General features: G+C 44.9%; 1 protein-coding gene across 3 annotated transcripts in view; it reads left to right on the forward strand.

Annotated features, from left to right (window-relative positions):
* Tmcc3 (transmembrane and coiled-coil domain family 3) overlaps positions 1-23,212 on the forward strand; it is a 269,948-nt gene that overhangs the window by 14,820 nt on the left and 231,916 nt on the right. The window contains exon 2 of one of the 3 annotated variants that reach the window (XM_021174097.3): positions 18,443-18,526. The exons of the other annotated variants lie outside the window; for them this stretch is intronic. The gene's annotated coding sequence lies outside the window, so the exon portion shown is untranslated. The remainder of the gene's footprint in view (positions 1-18,442; positions 18,527-23,212) is intronic. 3 annotated transcript variants of the gene reach the window in all.

The following is a 23,212-nucleotide window of genomic DNA, read 5'->3' on the forward strand; positions in this document are numbered from 1 at the left end:
TGTATGGACTGTGGGTAATGCAGAGACCTAGTCAAAGCACATTGGATAAGTGGCTGTGAGAGCTGAGCCTTAAATGGAGCATATAACACACGCACACACACACAAACACACAAACACACATGAATGTACACAATACAAATACAAGCACTTGCATGCACATGTGTGTGCACACACAAACACATGCAGGCACACATACACACACAAATACACGCACACACAAACACATGAATGTACACACATAAACACACATGCTCACATACAAACACACATGAATGTACACACATACAAACACATAAACACACAGAAAAACATCCATGTGTGCGCACGCATGCACACACACACACACACATCCCAAGGCTCAAAAAGTATCACAGGGCAGAAAGCCTTTAAGAGGCAGAAGTGGAGGAAGACTGCTGTGAAGTTGTCTTGTGGATGAAGAAACAGGGCCGTTGTATTCAGAGCTAAGAACAGCCATGCGCAGGATGAAACCCCACCCTCAGCTACAGAGCTATTGGCAGCTGACGTTTCCTGGGGAAAGCAGAGTCATTTTCTGCAAGGACGTGGTTCCTGGTAGGTTATCGACACTCCCATGGATGGCCCTATACCCACGTACATATGGGCAACATTAATTGGATTTAGTGGGTTAAAAGAAGACATGAAGTTGGGACAGGTATGTGTTCAGGAGCTGGAGTAGAGAGTGGATATGATCAAAATACCCTGTACATATGCATGGAATTCTCAAAGAATAAATCTACTATGAAAATACTAAGACCAACTGAAGTAGTTTTATGAAATGTGATATACCCGGTGATAACAAGGACAGAGTATGTGTGCCTGAACATGGACAGATCTCTAGTCTCTAGTGAGGCATAAAGGAACACAGACTAGAATTCTGTTTATGTCAAGTTCCAGGGTAGGAAACACTAACATGTAGCTATAGAAATAAAAGCATGGCCCTAGGGGATTGGCGAGGAAGAAGACTGAGGGAGATTGGTCGGATGACAGTAATAGATGAGTTCTTGGTACATGTGGCTCCCATGGGTGCATATGCTGGCCAATACGCATAGGCATTGACCATATAGTTGAGATCTGTGTATGTATCTATGTAAATTAAGTTTTAATCAAAGATTCTAAAATATGTATCTCATATGCATGGAGCTCTCTGAGTACGTTCTACCAGGGGTAGCCCCTATCCTGAACTTAGCATGTCAAGGCCTTTTATGATATATGTGTGTGTTATGTTATATGTTATATATGTGTGTTTTTATATATGATATGTGTGTGTATATATATATATATATGATGTGTGTGTGTGTATATATATATATATATGATATGTGTGTGTGTGTGTATATATATATATATATATATATATATATATATATATATATGATATGTGTGTGTGTGTTCTTGAGTCACCCACCTTCTTACCTCCCTAAATAGCTGGGATCATAACCATGTACCGCCATTCCTGCCTAACTACAATCTTTTTTTTTTTTTTTTTTCGAGACAGGGTTTCTCTGTGTAGCCCTGGCTGTCCTGGAACTCACTTTGTAGACCACGCTGGCCTCAAACTCAGAAATCCGCCTGCCTCTGCCTCCCAAGTGCTGGGATTAAAGGCGTGCACCACCACGCCTGACTTCTTCTTTTTTCTTTCTTTTTTTTTTTTTAAATTAAAATGTTTAAACACACTTAATGAAGAATTAATTATATATTGTGATATTGACTCATTTAAGTGAATAGTTCACTGAATCCAAAGCAGATTTGTGTACTATTATCTTCTATGTCTTTAAACTTTATATTCACCATACCATATACATTACATATGAAACATATTATGATACCTTGAATGTATGCGCATGCACGTATCCTTTCGTAATTTGATTATTTTGTGCAATATCATATATGGAAGAGTCTTCCCATTGATGCCAGCAGCTGATCATGTGTTTCTAGAGCTGAGTCTAAGTCTGTCTGTTAGTGCTCTGCATTTAGGGAGTTTCATACACTTCTGCTATGCATTGACAAACCTACTTGTGTGTTATCGGTGGGCATTCAGGATGGAGGTGTTAGGATAACCATGTGATCGGGGCTACAGAATGCCACGAGACTTGCCAGAAGTGTCAGTGGCCTGCATTTTGCCAGTACTTAATACCGTCAGCATTGAGTGTTCCTCGCAAGTGCGAGGGGTATGAAATGTTTTCTCCTTAGGGTGAATTTGTGACTCTGATTTCTAGTATGAATCACGCTTGAGTGTAGTTCTTGGCCATTTGAGGGTTTTGTTTTTCTGTAATTTTTTTTGGCTGATTTCAGATATATTATGATTCATAACAGCAGCAAATTTACAGCTGTGAAGTAGCAAGGGACATAATTTTGTACTTGGAGGTCACCGCAACATGAGGAACTGTGTTACAGGGTCGCAGCACTAGGAAGGTTGAGAACCACTGCCCTGAGGTATTTGAGGCTACAATGTATTTGCTTTGTGCTTTTTCTCATGAGGAAACTTCCCATGCCCTCAGACTGAAGATACTCACCGCTATGCATCCCAATGAAAGTTTAGTTTTTCAAAGATATTTATTTCCATTAGTATTATGGTACATGTGTATGTGCGGTGACTGTGTTTGAGTGTGGCCATTTGCATGCCACCGTGAACACGTGTCAGTCTGAGGACAACTTCAGAGAGTCATTTCTCTTTTCCCCTGTGGGTTCCGGAGATCAAACTCAGGGCGGCATGTCCATGTGGCAAGTGCTTTCATGTGCTAAGCTATTTTGCTGGCTCTAAAAGCTTAAAATTCGCCTTTAATCTTTCGGTCGTTAATCCTCTTGGAATTGAGGTTGACATATGGAATGAGGTGCTTATAGCCAGGTATCAATACAGTCTTATAGAGTGTATTTCTGTACATGGCTAGATCTGTGGACTTTTCATGCGGATTTCAATGGTGACTTTACAGTAAGCCTGATATTGGATTGGCAGGTGTGTTCTCCCCTTTTCCTGAGAGAGTTAAATGATGTATCTGGTCCCAAGAGCAATGGTAAGAAGGCCCTTGGTAGGAACTCAGTAAATATCCCACGAAGGGATTCCATTTGGGGCCACCTGCATTGACAGGTCAGCAGCTCCATGGGGGATGGGCTGGGTGAGAAGAATACTTGGAAGCATTCCCCCCTCCCCCATCTCTCTCCTGCTTTTCACTGGTCTGTTGCTTCTTGTCTCTTCTTGGCCAGAACCGAATCTCGAGTGACTCCTCAGTCAGCCTCACATTTCCTACACAGTGTGGACACGGGCTGGCAAGCATGGGTAAGTGAGCTGGGTGGTTGCTAACTGCAGTTATTCAGGAGCCAGCCACAGGCTGCGGAGAGTTCTGTGCCCGTCTTTTGGCATCTGGCCAGTAGCTGGGCCCTTAAGCCTTGGTGATAGGCAGGGGCTAGTCTAAATTTAGCTTTACTTATTTTCCATGCTTTTGAACATCTTGATTCCATAGGCCAGTGTTGCATTCAAATAGAGTAGCTCAGTTCTTGCGCGGTTTACTACTGATAAAGGAACCTCCACTGACTTGACGTTTGAGACGTGCGATGCACGGTGCTTATGCAAGCATGTCTGTTTTCCATACACCTGAAAAGATTTAATTGACCTTTTCAAAACCAGCTTTTCTCTCTCATTTTGGAAGACCAAATCTGTTCAAACTCGTTCACCTAACAGTCTTGAAAGGTTGGGTGGAGTTAGGGCTGGGGCTGCCAAAACACATGACCACTCAGCTCCAAAAATTCAAACTTCAGGGAGGAACAGTTACCCTCGTAGGGTGGTGATGGCATTGGCCAAAGCACACTGAGAATATGACCTAGAGGAAAACCCAGTGATCCAGGGCAGGGAGAAGATCTAGAAAGCTGAAAGCTGATTGTTCTTTTTAGTGAGGGAAACCAAGCCCAGGGCCTCACACCTCCTGGGTAAGTGCTTTACCACCAAGCCACATGCCCAGCCTCAGGAAGATGATTTTAAGTAAAAAGCTAGCTCTGAGTTCCCCTTGGAGTTCCATTTCTTGTCTCAAGCTTACCCCAGCCCCTGTGACCCTGTCCTTATCCAAAGCACGCCATCGTGCTTCTTGTAACTGATATTCGTGAATTACTATTCACTTTGTACAGTCCTGTGTTCTTTATTTATGGGTGGTTTCTTGTCCACACCTTCTTCCCTTCCCTACACTTTGGGTGTGGTGTTGGGGATTCAATCCAGGGGCTCATCCACAGGCAGGCCCTCTCCCCCTGTGCTATAAGCACAGCCACTTTTATTTTACAGTCTCACTGGGCTAGTCTCAAATTCACTACCTTGAGCATTTCTTTGAAAGATTTGTATTTATGCACACACGTGTTTTATTATGCTTATGTGTGTGTGCTGAGAGTAAATCACATGTGTGCAGGTGCCCTTCGAAGCCAGAAGAAGATATTGGACACCCTCCCCCCCCAGAGCTGCAGTTACAGGCAGTTGCCAGCTGCCTAGTGTGGGTACTGGGAACTGAACCCAGGTCTTTTAGAAGGGCTCCAAGCACTGCTAAACAACCACTTAGCTATCTCTCCAGTCCCTCTAGGAAGATTTGAACTCCTTGCCATATCCTTCTGAGTAGCTGGGACCTTCAGCCACGTAGCACCATTCCTAGCAAAATACAATTTTTGTTTTAAAAAAATTAAACACTTTTATTGAGAAATGATCTTGTGTCATGGACTCATTCTAAGTACACAGATCACTGAATCCAGATCAAATGCGAAGTAGTGGCATTCCTTCCGTTTTCTCAGGTAGAGCAAAGCTCACACACAAATGCCACGGGCCCCTAGCAGAGCTAGCACTCAGACTGTGTGCTGTAATGGCCTGGTAAAATGTATCCAAGTCTCAGTGGGGAGGGGAGGGAGTAAGCTCACAGTGTCCTTCAGTTTGGGGGTGCTTTGTTTATCCCCTTGAGAGCTAAAGACCTGTTCTGCAACTAGAACTTCCCATCCAAGAAGAGTTAAGTGAACACACTAGGAAGGAGGGATGCGCACAGTTTGAAACGTGAGTGAACTCTGTCGAGCCAGTAGTCGGTATTTGTGATCCTGGCACCTATTAGCAGGGGTCTCTACAGTTAGCAATGAGCCATGCTGGCTACGGATCGTTGTAACCATGTTGCTGTTCCTTTGGCTTTTCCAGGGTATTTACAAACACGAGTTTCCAGCAGGAGAAGGTATTATCTCCATCCCCAAGCAAGCTGTGATGCGGAGGAGTCCAGCAGGCAGTTGGAAAGAGGGAGGCTTCCCCCTCTTTCCCCTCCAAATTACAGGGCTGGAAATGTCCTCACAATTGAATTAGCTGACTGGTCCAACAATAGAAAATTCTTTATAATTTGCGCTGCCTTCAGAGATGGCAGAAACTAGGCTTCTGGTAATGGCTTAGAGCCGCCTGGACACGGGCAGGCTGCCCTCCCGCCACTCTGTTGTGAATTATGCTTTATTCACGGCTTTTGTGATGCTTTGAATATTGATGTTGGGGAAATGGCAACAGAACTAGCGATATTTGTTGACAGGATAAAACTATCCATTTCTTAATGAAAGGGAGGCTTAGACAGGACTGTGCTGAGGGCCCTGCTGCATTAGTATGCTTGGCTGCCTCTCTTTATGCAACTATCGTTCTAATAACGAAAGTGGATATGCAGAAGCCCTACCCAACCCACGCTCGGGGCAAGAAAACCCCAGAATAGTCCCAACTCATTGGGAGCACCCAGGCAGAGGCTACTGCTGTATAGATCATGATCAAAGACAATACAGCTGGGATGATTCTAAGCTGGGTTTGGTGTTTTGGTTTTTTGTTTTGTTTTGTTTTGTTTAAGTAATTATTTCATATTCCGCAAATGAAGGCTAGAGTGGGTTTGATTTCTAGAAAGTCATTTAACAGCCCCACCCCCACCCTACTGTCTTAAACCAGTAGTTAGCAAACCTTTTAAAAATTTCTTCTTAAAGATTTGACTTATCTTTATCTCACAGGTGAGTGTTTTACCAGTGTTCGTGAATGTGTGCCACACCCATAGCAGTACTCACAAAGGACAGGAGAGGGCGCTAGACTCCGGCGTCGGAGTTATACTGATGGCAATGAGCTGCCTTGTGGGTGCGGAGAACGGAACCCACGTTCTCTGGAAGAATAGCCACTACTCTTAATTACTGAGCTGTCTCTCCAGCCCCCAAACTTTCTCTTTATAGGAGCACATAGTAAAAATTTGGATCTTAAAGGCTGTACGGTCTCTCGTTGTAACTATGTAACTGTGCTTTGTATAAGAAGAAAGCTGCCATGGGCTACAAATTAGTGAATGAATCCAATCAGTGGGCTGCACTGGGATGAGCAGTTCCTGGGCTTGTTTCTATAGAATTACTCTATGCACATGAAATGTGCATGCCACACACTATCCACAGGTCTTAAGTATTATTCTGATGTTTCATTTGGAAATGTAAGTAACATAGTCGTTTCGGGCCAGACTAAAATGGGTCATGGGGTATATTTGGTCCGTGGATCATAATTTGCTGTCCTCCCATTAAGGTATTAGAAAGCCTCCTGCTTCAGGCAGGTCTCTGATTTGTCCTCTAGTCGGTGAGTTACGCCTTCTCTGCCTCAGCACTTCCTCACTTTTAGTGAATGATAGACAGCCACATGAGTTAAACCTATTCCAGTCTCCTGCCTGTCACACTGTGCATGAGCACACACACATACACACACACACACACACACACACACACACACACACCCTGTCTAATGCACATCACACCATTTCTGACCACAAAGGATGCTATTCTTATCCTTTGGAATCCTAGTAAACAGTCATCTTAGCCAGAAATCTAGGCTTACACACCAAATAAAGGACTTAAGATCAGCAGAACGGGGTAACAATTAGAAGCAAGAGCAGGGATGTTTGTTTCCTCTACTTTAGATGATTCCTTACTAACGCTATAAAATGAGACTTATGTATGAAAGCCACGTGCACTACAAATTTATTAAAGTTACATTTGAATGTGTGTGTGTGTGTGTATGTGTGTGTGTGTGTGTGTGTGTGTGTGTGCTATTTCTTAGTGCACAGACAGTGAGCAGGATGGTTGGCATATATAGGGTCATATGCGACAATCATTCGGACATACCCTGGCTTTCGACTGGTTTATGAGTGTTCTGTGAGATCAATACTGGTACCAAGTTAGAGGCTCAGAAAATGAGGATGGCAAAAGAACTGTAGTGTGACATCTGAGCTGAGCTTCTTCTTGCTGCGAGTTTGATGACTGACAACAGTTAACTTGTTTGTCACCATCAAAAGAAGTAGCTCCCATGAAGGCTCTCTCTGAAGTGCCCTAAAAGCTGCTGCTGTGGTTTGTTTGCCAAGTCTGAACTCAGTCTCTTGTTCATGATTCACAGACCTGGCTGGATGTTAGAATCGGCTGTGGGAGTAGGCAGAGCTCTGGGCAAACGTGGACTCAAGCCTGCCCCTGCCCCCACCCCACGGAATCGGGAGGATTCTGGTGGATGTCTCTGACGGTCTCTCCCCTAAATTTCATTCCATTGGTCTTCATCAACAAGAAGGGCATTGGAAGCCAGACGGTCAGGAAGTACCCGGAGGTAGGGGGAGAGATGGTAGGGCACATCCCTGAAGCCCTTAAAGCTGTGTTCATCTTTCCTTTATCAAAGTGTTGTTTGTGGAGTGAGCCTGGGAGACTGTACATTGTGAGCGCGCAATGGACTGACAGCATCCCTTTCAGTCTGGCTACTCCAAACTCATCATTGAAAAATGTCTTTCCAAGTTATTCCTGGAGCTAACGCGATCATAGCATTGGCACGTGCAGATCACAAACACTTGGAGAATCTCAGTGTGGCTAAAAAGATGGATTCCTCAGGGTTTGTGTTTTCTTTCTTTCTTTCTTTCTTTCTTTCTTTCTTTCTTTCTTTCTTTCTTTCTTTCTCTTCCTTCCTTCCTTCCTTCCTTCCTTCCTTCCTTCCTTCCTTCCTTCCTTCCTTCCTTCCTTCCTTCCTTCCTTCCTTCCTTTCTTTCTTTCTTTCTTTCTTTCTTTCTTTCTTTCTTTCTTTCTTTCTTTCTTTCTTTCTTTCTCTCTCTCTCTCTCTCTCTCTCTCTCTCTCTCTCTCTCTTTCTTTCTTTCTTTCTTTCTTTCTTTCTTTCTTTCTTTCTTTCTTTCTTTCTTTTGCATTTCCATTAACACTCATTTACATGAAAGCCGTTGTAGATTTCAAGTGAGGACACCTGCCTCCACGTGGGCATCCAGGTAGTTTTGGACAGTAGACTTCAGTAGTCCCTATATCTAGGCACAACTCTGCTTCTGCAGTATTTAACCCTTCCTCTTCCTGATGCCTGAGACCCACAACAAAGCGCTCCTCTGTGTGCAGAATCTCACCACAAATAATTGTCCTCGCGGTCTCCCAGGGGCCCTGTTAGAATTTTAAAGAAACCATAACTTCAGGGTCCTCATCTCAGAAGTTCACAGGCCTATTGGAGATAAATATTGGAGTGAATATCAGTTTATTTTAATGAAATCGTATTTCCAAATTGTTAACCGTTATAAAAGCAGAGATGGCCCCTCCCCAGGCTAGCCCACGGTGGCTAAGCTGAGATCAGGTGTCTGTCTGGTCCTTTACCACGTTGCTGTACTCATTACTTTTTTAGAGTACCTCCTTTGAGGTCACTGCTGCTCAGCTTCCATTGTGAGTCTCTCTCTCTCTCTCTGGAAGCTGATGACTCCCTAGAGATAACTTTGAGAGATCCAGCGAAGCCCTGTGCATCTCTGCATTTCTGCTCCCCATCGTTCCTCAAAGGCAGCAAATGAGAAACGGAGCTTGTTCTGTTTGTTTGTTTGTTTGTTTGTTTTTTCTCCCATTCATGTACCGACCAGGTCTCACCCTGCTTAGCCTCTGAGATCAGACCTGGTCAAGCGTGTTGGGAGTTGTGGCTGTAAATAGTTTTCATTTGGGTTTCTGTTGACCTTCTCCCAGATACAGAGGCTGTGCATTTGAAATCACCTCTGCCTGTTCCTCTCTCTCCAGGACCTCTTGGCATATCTCTAGCATCTTTTCCTTCTACTGCCTGCTTCCTATTTTTAGATTTTTTGTGTTTCAAACCAGCTTCTGTGGGCTCTGAAGAGACTCTCTGTAAATGTTCTTAGGAATTGGAGTGCTCACTATAAATTCGACAGTTTTGATGTTCATGTTCAGGATAATTTAATAACATGAGTTGGTGTGTGTTTGGCCTCAAAGATTTGGAAACAATAGAAGGTAGTAGTGCATACCTTTAGCCAAACCACCCCAGAGGCTGAGGCCTGAGGATTGCGAGTTCAAAGCCAGCATGGGTAACATAGCAAGACTCTGTCTCAAAAGTAAAATAAAATAAATGAAATGCACGTTTGGAACTAATGTCACATATTTTATCATCCATGTGTATTTTGTGGGTATTTGTTAGCTCTAAGTTCAATGAATCCTCTTCAGGATCTTATGATATTACTAGAAGGTTCAGGGAGTCCCTACGTTATATGCTGCGCACTGCCGGGAAGACTCGGGGTTTTAGTTTCGCTAATAAAAGAATTTAACAGTGGACTCACTGGGAAGCTCAATTTTATTAGAGTTTGAAAGACACTGGAGCAAGCAGGCTGAACATCTCCATCTCAGCAGCTGTAGGAGGAAGGAGTCAAAGAAGAGAAAGATGGAAAGCTACGCACTGCTAAGAAAGCAGGCTGGCTCAGTAATGGAGATCTGAAACTGACCCACAGCAGAACCGCAGTTGCACAATGAAAGGGGAGAGGGATTTCAGAGGAAGGGTGAGAAAGTCCAGTGTCCAAGAGACCATGCCAAGGCGTTGGGAAAAGAGATGGACGGAGGAGGAAAAGGTCTTCGTTTCAGGGTAACTCCAGTAGAGCTGAGTTTTGGTGCCTCCATAAGTAACTGCACCAGGAGAAGGAAAAGTGTATTATATTATTCGGGGGATAACTAGCCCACCCGTCTCCTCAGAAAGTGCTTTAGGTGGCTCACTTCCTGAGTGGGGAGGGTAGGTTCCTGGATAGGCCTGGCTGGATTAACTCTTTAAGCAAGGAGACAAGAGTGTACCGTGTTCTAATCTTTGGAGAAGATCAGAATATAGTATGTCTTCCCAGGGCTGGAGGTAGATTCCTTTAGGGAGGGGTCCAGCCTCCATTTCCTCTAGGGCTGTTTATCTCCTGCCTAGCTTTCTAATGGTACCTTTGCCAAGATTTACTCTAGTAGCCCATGTGTGCACTGTTGTGCTTTTTTGAATCCAGCTTTCTCAGTGGACTATGAAATGTTGGAAGACAGGGACCATGTCTGGCTTTACTGTCCTGCGACCTAGCGTTGAATATATATGTGTGAGTGTGTGTGTGTACACTCATATGCATATATCATATATATTGTCTTTACATATATCATATATGATATATGTTGATCGATATATTATATATTGACATACAATATGTTGCTATATGCAAATATTTATGGTTGTAGTCACCATGTATAAAGACTTAGTACCCCTAACTAAAAATCCTAAACATAAAATGCTCCCAAGGGCTGGAGAGTGGTTAAGAGCACTGGCTGCTCTTCCACAGGACCTAGGTTCAATTCCAGCACCCACATGGCAGCTCATATTTCTCTATAACTCCAATTCTTGGGGGCCTGGCACCTTTTATAGTCATACTTGCAGCCAAAACACCAATGTGCATAAAAATAAATAAATAGATCTTTAAAATTCTCCCATATCTCAAACTTCTTGAAAGCATAGACCAACTTTTAGGCTGTGTTTAGGAAACATAGTTACCTTTGTATTTATGGAACTTGGAAACACAGAGGGAGGTGTCCATGAATATGATGGAGACTTTCTCAATCTCCGGCGAGCTTACTAACTCTGGGGACTGGGGTTCTGCCACATCAGCAGCCACCAGAGCCATCTCAGCTTCTATGGCTATGTATCTTGTAAACTGGAAGACTAAACTTCACAAAGACTGGAAGGGTGGATTTCAGAAAAGAGCTTTATTTTGTGGTGGGAATTCAAGAGAAAGGAAGTGAGCAGAGCTCTTGCATTAAAGGAGAAGGCTAAGAGACAAAACACTACCAAGACAAGTCAGACAAGGCACCCAAAAATTGTCCAACTCAAATTCTGGCATGGATTCTGTGAAGGAATCCTAAATCAAAGACAGCAGCTGCTAGAGAATCTGTCTTGAGGCTTTCAATCAGTCATAAAACAAATGTTCTGGTTTCAAAAGCAAACAGGAAGAAGAAGGGAAGGGGAAGAGAAAGAATGGAAGAAGAAGAGGAGGAGGAAGAACAAGAAAGATGAAGGCTGGAGACCAGTAAAGGAGCCGAGGCACCTAAACATTTTTACTATTTGTGGCCTTGGGCCAGAACAGAAGTGCGGGTAGAACCTGGATGTGCCTGGCTTCTTGTCAAGACAGAACTGGTTGTCAAGGTGAAATGCAGAGCTGATCTTTCAAAGTCTCCACTCTAAACTTGCCTGACTACTTTTTCCTTCTGTTCTCACTACTTAAGCTTGGGTTCCATCTCCAATGTATCTCTTTGTGGGTATGTGGATACCCCAAACCCCCAAATCTCTGAAATCTAGACTGCTTTTGGTCCCAAGCATTTTAGATAAGGGGTATTAACCCCATATCAGGCCTTTGTTTCTTATTTCCAGGGATGGCTGTAGGTATTTGGATATTTATATACTATTTAGTTGTGTTGATAGACGACATTTGGCTTCACTCATCCCTTATTTGTAGATGTTTGGGTCATTGTCCTTTTTTTTTTTTTTTTTTGACTTTCTTCAGTGGCATAGCTTAAAATGTCTTTGAACAAAATTAGTTTCAGTTAGATTGTTCAATGGAGAATTGGTTAATAAAATTACTAGGTTAAATAGTTCTATTCTTTTGTTTTAAGGCTTCTGTTTTAAGAATGTACCAGATAGGGAGATTATATGAATCCTTTTTAGATATGTTTTTCTCTCTTCAATTAAACTGAAGATTTGATTCAGTGGCAAGAACAAGTGGTGATTACTGCCCTTCTGCATCTACCCATCACTGCATCCACCCCATCACTGCATCCACCCCTCAATGCATCCACCTATCACTGCATCTACCCATCACTGCATACACCCATCACTGCATCCACCCATCACTGTATCTACCCATCACTGCATCCACCCCATCACTGCATCCACCCATCACTGCATCCACCCATCACTGCATCCATCCATCACTGCATCCATCCATCACTGCATCCACCCATCACTGCATCTACCCATCACTGCATCTACCCCTTCACTGCATCCACCCATCACTGCATCTACCCCATCACTGCATCCACCCATCACTGCATCCACTCATCACTGCATCTACCCATCACTGCATCTACCCCATCACTGCATGCACCCATCACTGCATCCACCCATCACTGCATCTACCCATCACTGCATCTACCCCATCACTGCATCTACCCATCACTGTATCTACCCCATCACTGCATCCACCCATCACTGTGTCCATCCATCACTGTATCTACCCCATCACTGTATCCATCCATCACTGCATCCACCCATCCCTGCATCTACCCCATCACTGCATCTACCCCATCACTGCATCTACCCCATTATTGCATCTACCCCATCACTGCATCTACCCCATCACTGCAAACACCCATCACTGCATCTACCCCATCACTGCAAACACCCATCACTGCATCTACCCCATCACTGTGTCCATCCATCACTGTATCTACCCCATCACTGTATTCATCCATCACATCATGCACCCATCCCTGCATCCACCCATCACTGCATCTACCCCATCACTGCATCCACCCATCACTGCATCTACCCCATCACTGTGTCCATCCATCACTGTATCTACCCCATCACTGTATTCATCCATCACTGCATGCACCCATCCCTGCATCCACCCATCACTGCATCTACCCCATCACTGCATCTACCCCATCACTGCATCCACCCATCACTGCATCTACCTCATCACTGTATCCATCCATCACTGCATCCACCCATCACTGCATCTACCCCATCACTATATCCATCCATCACTGCATCCACCCATCCCTGCATCCACCCATCACTGCATCTACCCAATCACTGCATCTACCCCATCACTGTATCCACAGCATCACTGCATCCACCTATCTCTGCATCCACACATATCTGCATCCACACCATCACTACTTACCTGGACCACGCCTGCCTTCACTTCATCACTGATCCAATCAGTAATGCTTGAAGCACATATTATTTCAGTCAAGGTAATACTCTCAGCCTCCAGATCTAATCATATGCTGCTCAGAACACAGCAAGGAGCTTTCTATTGCCTGCCAGATAAAGTCTAGCTCCACTGTCAGTGCACATAGAGCCCCTCGGGGCGTGGTGTCTGTTTCCTTTTCAAAGCTGCTCTGTGCCTGCTGCCTGGATGCTCTCAGTGCTCATCCTAAAGTGCTGTTTTCAGCTGGGAATGTATATACTGTTCCCTCAATCTGACCCTGCCTGCCATTGTACACACCCTTCAGGACTCTTAGTCCTGCAGGCTTCCCCTCCTCCACCCTCACTGCCTGCTCCACCCCCATTCTCTCAGTGTCTTTTCCGTTTACCTGCAAATCTTTTGTAGGTGTTGAAGCTCTTTGTCACCTTTTCCATCTCCTCACTTTGATTGCCAGCCCATTAAGAGTAGAGATTCTGATAGTTATCTGAACGAATAGAATTACTTTGGTTTACTTGTTTATAAGCAGGCAACTTACAGCTAGGTCTACTTACTGTCAATAGAGACTATACCTATGTTGTTTGTGAAGCTTCTCAATTATGTAGTAGATCAATGTGTTAAGCTTCTCTTTTCCCAATCATTCCCTGCTGGGCATCAGTGAGAATTATATTAACTAAGCTGTAAAGTCTAGACTGTGAGCTGTTTAGTTCCTTCTCATTCCAGGTTCTTAACACTAATACCTGAGACTGAGCACCCACTCACTACTCAGTGAATGAATGAAACACTGAGACAAGGCACTCAGCATGTGCCTGTGACAGGGGACAGTGCGCTGTGCATGACTAAGGACCAGGTACGTCATGCCATAGCCTGCTTATCTTTTTAATGTCAATGCCTTAGAAATACCAACTCTAGACTAGGAAGCTGATTCTGTGATCTATTAGGGTGATAGTATTTCTGTCCCACCACAAGGAGGCCGGTGTCCTCAGGAAGATGGAGTCTGCAGGACCTAAATCAGCATCTTGTTGGGTGTGTAGTAGTTACTTCCTGTATTGTTGGGAAAGGTCCCTGTCAGAAGCACCTGAAGGAATAAGAGGGTTTTTTTTGGCTCACAGATTACAGTCCATCATGTGTGTGTGTGTGTGTATGTGTGTGTGTATGTGTGTGTGTGTGTATGTGTGTGTATGTGTGTGTGTATGTGTGTGTATGTGTGTGTGTGTGTGTGTGTGTGTGTATGTGTGCAGACAATGGAGCTAGGAGCTCAAGGCAGATGAACATGTTGCCTTAAAAGTGCAATGAATGTTCACGTACAGAACCCTTCCTATGCCTTTCAGGACCCAGCTCATGGAGTGTGCTGCCCACAGTTAAGGCTTGGGACTGTCATCTCCTTTCAGCTCCATAGTCAAGGCTGCTGAGAATTTCTTGGCTCTGAAATTCAGGGGAGACAAAGATGAATTCTTAGGTGTGTGTGGCAATTTTAATGAGGAATGCCCCATATAGGCTCCTGCACCTGAATGCTTAGTCCCTAGTCAGAGATGCTGTTTGGGGAGCCCAGGGAACTTTGGGGAGGGAGAGCCTTGCCTGGATGATGTGTGTGTCCCAGGAGGCAGGCTGTAAGGTTTTATAGTCTCGGCTCACTTCCTGCTCCCTTGTTCTGCTGTCTGAGTGGGGATGAAGAAGCCAGCTTTTTCCTCCTGATGTAGTGCTTTCTCTGCCTGGTGCTGTGCCTCCCCTGCTATAATAGACTCAGCTTACATCAGGGTATTTTATATCACAGCAACAGAAATGTAGCTAAGACAGTTCCGAGCTTTCCATGAGTCCTGGGGACCAAACCCTGATCCTTATGCACATGCAGCAAGAGGTTTCCCCACCAAGCCATCCCCTGGGTCCTCTGTTTTGTTTTTGCTTTGTTCCTGACACCCAAGCGATGAAAACACATGTTTTGGATGAGAAGCAAACGAATCAGATTACGCCCCAGTAACCATGAGGGAGAGATGAGCCTAGTCCTAGCCATTTGTTCTGGGAATGCAGAGAAGTGTGACCACTCTCAAGGGTCCCAGGGAGAAGTGTAACCACTCTGGAAAGGTCCCAAGGCTAGGAGGAACTGGTCTGGTTCCAGGTTTGGCATGGCCATCAGAATTGAACCACGGTCCATCATTTGGATACACAGTTTGAGCTGTTTAGAAAATGGTGAGGTTGGCTCCCAACATGGCTTCCATGACGACTTTTTCCTCAGTCTGAAGCAAAAATCATCAAAGGAAACAAATATGTGGTTAGCATTGCATGGTGCTAAATGTGTTCAATTCAACAGACTCCCCTGTTTTCTAATATTAGGTCCTCTCTGCTTTTGATGTTTCATCCTTTTATTAAATAATAATAAGTAGATGGTGGTTGGATTGCTTTTATTTATTTTTTTAATGACTTTAGTTGGCAAAAAAAAAAGGTGGAGATATTGTTGTAATCCTTTAAGGTTTTTTTTTTTTTTTTTTTTGAAATTTTAACGGTAGATTAAAAAAAATCTGCCTATAACTCTCAGACCAAATAACCTTTAAAATTCTATCCAGTTCTAACAGTTGGGGATTTTAGCCTTTTCTTTCCACTTGTGACTGTGAGGCGAGAAATTCAAGTGTCAGTTTATATTTGTGTCCCAGAACTGGCTGTATTTTCACCCAGAGAAATCATGGTACCTCCATATCAGCATCATGGATGCCTCATTCCCTTCAGCTTGGACAAAGCCTGAAGCATCACTTTGTATCTTAAGTTAGACAAAGCTGAGAAGGGGAGTGGGAGATGGGTGTCCCACATCATTGCTGGGGACATGCTTTGGCTTAGTGTGGCTGCCATCAAACCTCCCCTTGTTATCCGTCACCCAATCTGAAATGAGGATACCCTGTATCCAGAGCCTCGAATACACTAGGCCAGTGATCTACCACTGAGCTACATCCCAGGCCAGTCTTCTTTTATTTCTTTAAACAGTTCCCTAGAAACGTTAAAAAACAAAAAACAAAAAACATGGGTTAAGTTTAGCCTGTGGATTATAATGATAAATAGTTGACTGTGGTCCAGGTCTCTGGAAGGTGCCTTGGGCTGAAGATGTTAATGGTACAAATGCAGTTATCCTGTCTGACCAATTCTGCTTTCGGGAATTTATCCTGCAAATGTGCTTATAACTTATCTGAAATAGCAACATACCAAGAGCTAACTGGACACTCACCTATAGGAACTGATCGAATAATAGATTATCCACAAACAGTATGACTTAGCCTTTTAAAAGTTCCCGGCAGCTGCCGGCATAGACTATCCAGAGGCAGGAAACAGGAGAGGTTTGCTGGTTCGGTGGCTAAGTGCTTGCCAAGAGCCTGTGAAGCTTTGGTGTTGATGCCAGCCAGCACTACAAAAATGTGTGAATCTGGGGAGGTGTGAAGAAAATTTTTTTTTTAGCATAGTAGTATTTACTAGCTTTAAAAGACTAGCAAGGCTGGGCGTGGTGGCGCATGCCTTTAATCCCAGCACTTGGGAGGCAGCGGCAGGTGGATTTCTGAGTTCGAGGCCAGCCTGGTCTACAAAGTGAGTTCCAGGACAGCCAGGGCTATACAGAGAAACCCTGTCTCGAAAAACCAAAAACCAAAAAAAGGACTAGCAAGTTTGTGTATGCACACACACCCATACATGCATATTGTGTCCCATGTATGTATAGGATGCGCTTGTGCCCTGGCAATGGTGAGTGTCACTGAGGAGTCTGGCTGAGGGACTGAGGGGGGTGCTGGGACATTGATTTTTACTTTATATTATTTTGTAGCTTATGAATCTGGTGCCACACACATGAATCAATCCATGCGGAATTAAACTGAAAATCTTTTTTAAAGAGCTAAAACGAGTAAAATCACTCTAATGTCTAGCATGAGAAAATTTACTCAATTGCTTGAAATGGACCTGAATCATTTTTCAATCACAGGTGAGGCTGCCCTGCCCTAAGAAATATACATAGTTGTTTCCCAGTCGTGGGGGTGTTTTGACAGAATAACAGTTCTCTGTCAGCCTTTGATCGTCTTTCGTGGTGGAATGCCCCTTTCCCCGGGCTGAGTTTCAAGTTTTTCTGCTGCTATCTTTCCTTCTGATTTTCAGACAGCCCACCTGCAAGTTAACTTGACCAATGCACAAACTTGAAAGTTCCGGGGGTCGGGGGGCTGTACTGCTGGTGACTGCTACTCTGTGCAGTCCGGGCCTTTATTTTTCTGTTTCTTACCCACTAAGTTCAGAGATATCTGGAGTATGTTCCCCAGTGGTCACTCCCTGCTGATGACATCCACAGTATGCGAACACAGGCCTCTGTGGTCTGCTGTGGTGTTTCACCTGGGAGGTTCTTGGCAGCTTGCTGAGAAGTTCTTGGTCCCTACTCTGACTAGAATGTCCAGCCACTTCTGTGTTGGGCTTAGAAGGGCAGCACTGCCTCTCAGGATGGGAAGTGCTTGGGGGGGGGGGCGGGTGGAAGCATGCCTGGTCCTGGAGGCAGACAGGACTAGTTGAAGATGAAGAGATAGATACCAGTACCACATGGTGCTGTGTTTGAGTGGCCAGTCCCACTTCTCTCCCGTTCCTGGCTTCACCCTTCAAGCCTCACCCATTGTGGCTTAATATTCGGTCAAAAGGATGTTTGGCCATTCCACGTTGAGACCTCAGCAGGCACTGCATGCTTCTGTCTGTCCTTTTGCCAGCCCGCCATTGCCGTGAGAAAACAGTCTCAAAGGAAAGCTGTCATGACCCGGGATTTCCTGGCCAAGACCTCTAAATCTATCAGTCAATCAGCTGACATCAGACTGGTGGTCACGTGAGGGTGTGAGTAATCCCAGCCAAGGCCAGCAGAGACCCCTAACTGACCACCCAGACCCCTGAGCGTTTGCTGTCGGGGCACCAGTGAGGTTCTCTGATCGCTTTCTCGGCAGCATCACTGTGAAAAATAGGTAGCAGACGCATGCCGAAATGTTCAGAAACGGCAGGAGGTGGCGCACGCCTTTAATCCCAGCACTCGGGAGGCAGAGGCAGTCGAATTTCTGAGTTCGAGGCTAGCCTGGGCTACAGAGTAAGTTCCAGGACAGCCAGGGGTACACAGAGAAACCCTGTTTCGAAAATCAAAACAAAACAAAAAAACAAAACAAAACAAAAAAGAGTTTTCTTCGTTTTCTTTCTTCTTTCCTAGGACACCATTTGACGACACAAAGCGGTTTCTGGTCAAAAGAAAGAAAAACAAGCAAGCAAGCAAGGCCCAAGTTCAACACAACAGGTCAGCCAGGGCTATGTAGCAGAGTGAGGAGAGTACCTTGGAGTTGGCGAGGTGGTTCCTACAACAGAAGAGGGGATGGAAAAGTCCAGGCAAGGACTGCAAAATAGAAAATTAAAGTCAGGGAGATATGTGGTCAAATATATTAAGTATGTGTATACAGTCATCAAATGATAAACATTATGAGTAACATCTGAATACTTAAATAGGCCTATGTAGCTCAAAAAGAAAAACAATAAAAGAACATAGCCGATAGTAGGAAGAAAACACTTGGTTTTGAAGTGATAATTCCATTACATGCCCGTAAAGGGTAGCAGATGTAGATAATGCTCACAGAATTACCAGGGCCTCAGGCCACTTGTGGGTTTATTCATGAGGAGAGCTGTTGATCGGAGTATACACCAGCCACAGCCTGTTGACTGTGACAGGGAAGTGAGCTGTCCAGGAGGGTAAAAACAGTGCAAAATCCATAGGACACCCCCACATCCAACATCTGGGTTGATGCATACGAAGGACTTTACTGTGAGATCATCTTTAAACATTTGAATGAAGGAACATCACCTCACATTTCTTGCTGTTAGAATATCCAGTCTTTTACATTTTTCTCCAAATTACCTTGAGATTCTATGCAAGCCCACACAATGAGCTCTAGCGATGGGATCTTCCTGCAAGCCCAGTTGGTAGGAAGTGAGGAAAAGGTTTAAAAAGCCTTTGTCCTTTGGTTTCAAGGAAGAGAAGCTCTGGATAAAACCAGTTTAAACAAGAGATTGAGGTTTGTCCTTATGTGGGGTGTTTTGGAGAATTCTGAAGTGTTTTGGAGAGTTCTGCAGGATCACAGAACACGAAGCTTCTTTATTTTCTTGCCAACCTTGACGGTGGGCTGGTAACCTCAGCTTAGTGCCTGCTAGCCACAACATGGCTGCATGAGCTCCACACATCACATCCTTCATCCAATCATTGTATCTAGAGTGGAGAAAAATGGGTCTCTTATAAGGACAATCTTCTCATGTCTTACTGGCCAGAATTATGACAAACATTGCTTATACAGAAACAAAATGGCCTCAGTTTAGCCCAAAGCAAAGACGGGTCGGCATTCTTTTCCTTTGCTGATGAGAGGGCTCCTCCTGAAACAGCTGGTGGGGTATTAAATGGACACTGGAACAACATTGTCTCCCAGGCCGCGTGATGGCTCAGTCATTAAAGTGCCTGCCACACAAGCACGAGGACCCAAGTTCAATCCTCACCTCTGTGCTGGACGTGGTGGGGGAGGCCTGTACTTCCAGTGCTGGGGAGACAGAAATGTGGGGATCCTTGAGGCTCCTTACCCTCATGTAACCAGTGAGCCCCAGATCCCAGTAAGAGACTCTGTAGGTAAGAACCGCGGGGATGATGTCTGAGGAGGAACGACCCCTCTGACCATCACATGTGAACACATACACCTACAGGTGTGTGTGTGTGTGTGTGTGTGTGTGTGTGTGTGTGTGCATTCACGAGTGCATTAAGGACTAACTAATAGGTATCTAATAGTATTCGGGGCAGCCAGTTGATCATGAGGATAATTAAGGGTACTCTGTGGTCTTCTTTTTATATCTAAAAATATATATATATTTTTAGAATCCTACGTTTTCACAACCTATTATGTCTTCAATAAATTTCATGAGATACTAGCATTATAAATGGGTGTTGTGGCTTTTCCTAGGTATAGGCTAATGTGAGTGTTCTGGTACACGGAAGGGGTGCTGAGCTAAGATTTGATGCTGGTTAGGTTGGTCGTTATTAAATGCACCGTCACCTCATAATGGGTTAATCGGTTCATGACCCCATTATGAACAGAGAATCATCTGTATATATCTTATGTGTGTGCCTATTTTCATCTGTATCCCTGTGCGCATGTAAAGCACGAGCCACGGTCATATTGGCAATGTAACTAAATTTAGTAACATTTTACTAAATTCTAAAGTGACTCTAAACACTTTAAAGAACAAACATGGGGAACAGACCAGGAGGAGTGCATTTGGGCTAAGCAAATAGCCAACGGTGGTATAAATGAATAGGATCCATGTCTCTGACATGACTGTCCTCCTGAGGCAGCCGCTGGCATAAGCCCAGGAGAGTAAGACAAGCTTGGGGGCGGGGCTGAGCATCCTTCACCCACCTGGCCTTTCTCTATGGTTGCCAGGTGGCTGCCCCAGCACTTTGCCTGGCACGAGGATAAAAGCCTCATTTTAGCAGCCGTACCGTGCCTTGCTGTTGGGGAGGCTCTTCATCACATTAGTCTCTGACAGGCCCCCACACAGAGGCCTCTCTTTTCAATCCCATTTTCCGGATGCACAGGATGGGTCAGCTGGGTGAGTGATCTTGCCTACTCTTTACATGCTGAGGGAGCCCGCCCCCATGCTGCTCAAGAAAAGGCGGGAAGGGTGCTGCAGGAAGATGCCGAAGTGCTGCAGGAAGAGCGATTGTTCAGCCAATCACCAGCTGGGTCTGTGGAGAGTGGGGCTCTCTACAGGAGACTGGAGGATCCTGAGACCGCTCATGGCTTAAGGCCTGTCTCTTCTTTATTTGCCACTGATATAGCAAAATATCCCAGGCTGGGCACTTGGGCACTTTATAAAGAGATGGTTATGAAGCTCACAGTTTAAGAAGCTTGAAAGTCCGAACAGCGCAGCATCAGCCCCAGAGACCCTCCACCTCAGGGTACTCGCAGCCAAGGGCAGATGGTACCGAGGTGCGAATGCTCATGGAAGAAAGCATGAGACCGAGAACCAAAGAGCAGGCTAAAGTCAGGCTTTCTCTGTTAATAACAATTTTCTAATAAGAACTACGGTATTTCTAAAAGCAGAGACAATGACTTGGTTTACTTGCCGTAAGCACCCACCTCTAAGAGGTCCCACCACCTCTGACGTCACCACACTGGGAACAAGCCTTCCCAGGAACCCCCAGAGATTAAACCATACCCCAGCCATAGCAAGAGGAAGGCTGGGAAGGCAAAATGGAGAGGTGGGAACTAAAGACAAGGAAAGAAGATTTGTAGAGAGCGATGCCAGGTTGACACCATCTTCTGAGACTGAGTGGGGCTTCTCTGGCTCAACTCTGTCTTGTGTCCTGGCAGTGAGTCCAGAATTATCCACTCTGTTTCTCTCTGCTAGATGCCCAAAGTAGGAAATGTGAGTCCTAGCTTGGGTTAGAGAATAGTCTCAGACTCAGAAGGCAGAGCACTGGTGGCTCCATGGGGCTTCTCTGACCCTGACCTCTGTGGGGCCCTCGGTTCCTTTTCATCTTTAGCCTTTCAGTTTTCTGAGACCCTCTCTTTTCATCAAAGCCAGCAGGAGATAGGAGGCAGCTGACTTGTTTTCTCCAGGATCCTGCTCTCTCTCTCTCTCTCTCTCTCTCTCTCTCTCTCTCTCTCTCTCTCTCTCTCTCTCTCTCTCTCTCCCTCCCTCCCTCCCTCCCTCCCTCCCTCCCTCCCTCCCTTCCTCCTCCCTCTCTTTCTGTCTTTCTTGGCTTAAACTGGGAACTGCTCAAACCATCACTAGCTTTCTTTCCGTTTTGAAATGCATGTTTCAGAGATCCTTTCCTCTCTGAAACATGCAGGTCCTTTCCTACCTGCTGCTGCTGCTTCTCCTTCTCCTTCTCCTTCTTCTGCTTCTTCTTCTTCTTCTTCTTTTTTTTTTTTTTTGGTTTTTCGAGATACGGTTTCTCTGTGTAGCCCTGGCTGTTCTGGAACTCACTTTGTAGACCAGGCTGGCCTCGAACTCAGCAATCCGCCTGCCTCTGCCTCCCAAGTGCTGGCACTAAAGGCGTGCGCCACCACGCCCGGCCTCGATGTGCTACTTCTAAGCATCTTTTTTCACAGGTATCTATCTGGTGGCTTGAAGCTCCTCCCAACTGACTCCAGCGCTTGCTTCCTCCCACACAAGATGCTTCCCAGTGGCTGGATACCTCAGGCCCTGTTTCTGGGGGCCACGCTCTTCCCCATTGTTACACCTCTGTAGTAGGGCCTTAGCCATTGGAGACCAGACTGACGTCAGATTTCTCCTTGACAGAACCTACTTCAGAACGTTTATTCCACTTGTCTATGTAAAATTTTGGAAACAACAACAAAATAGCAGAGAAGTTGGAGCTGGTCAGTTATAAATCCACTATCGAGAAAATTACTCAATATTGTTTGCATTTTCTTCCACTTTCTTCCTGAGGCGTGTGATGTGTGTGTGTGTGTGTGTGTGTGTGTGTGTGTGTGTGTAGGATCATTTGATGCAGGTAGAGTCGTACATGTTTAATATTTATGATGTATTCCTGCTTGGATGTTTCTTCTTCTCTAACCACTGTTAATCTGACCTTTGGCAGGCCTATCAACTCCATGACGTTAAATAATGCTCTGCTATGTAATGGGCACCCCCCTGGCCTAATTAGGCTTCTCTTCTGCTCTCATTAAATAAAAACCCAACCCAAACCAACCTAGGTGAGGAAAGAGTTTATCTGGCTCACGGCTTGCAGTCCGTTATCAAGGGAACCAGGGCAGGAACCCAGAGACAGAGGCCATGGAGGAGCCTTGCTTATGGCTTGCACTTCATGGCTTGCTCGGCTTGCTTTCTTATATATCCCAGTACTATCTGTCCAGAGCTGGCATCTCCCACATCCATCAGCTATCAAGAAAAACACTCCATAGACTCACCTATTGGCCAGGCT

The sequence above is a fragment of the Mus caroli genome, unplaced genomic scaffold (assembly GCF_978045245.1).
Source record: "Mus caroli unplaced genomic scaffold, Mus_caroli_1 scaffold_9, whole genome shotgun sequence".
NCBI lineage: Eukaryota > Metazoa > Chordata > Mammalia > Rodentia > Muridae > Mus > Mus caroli.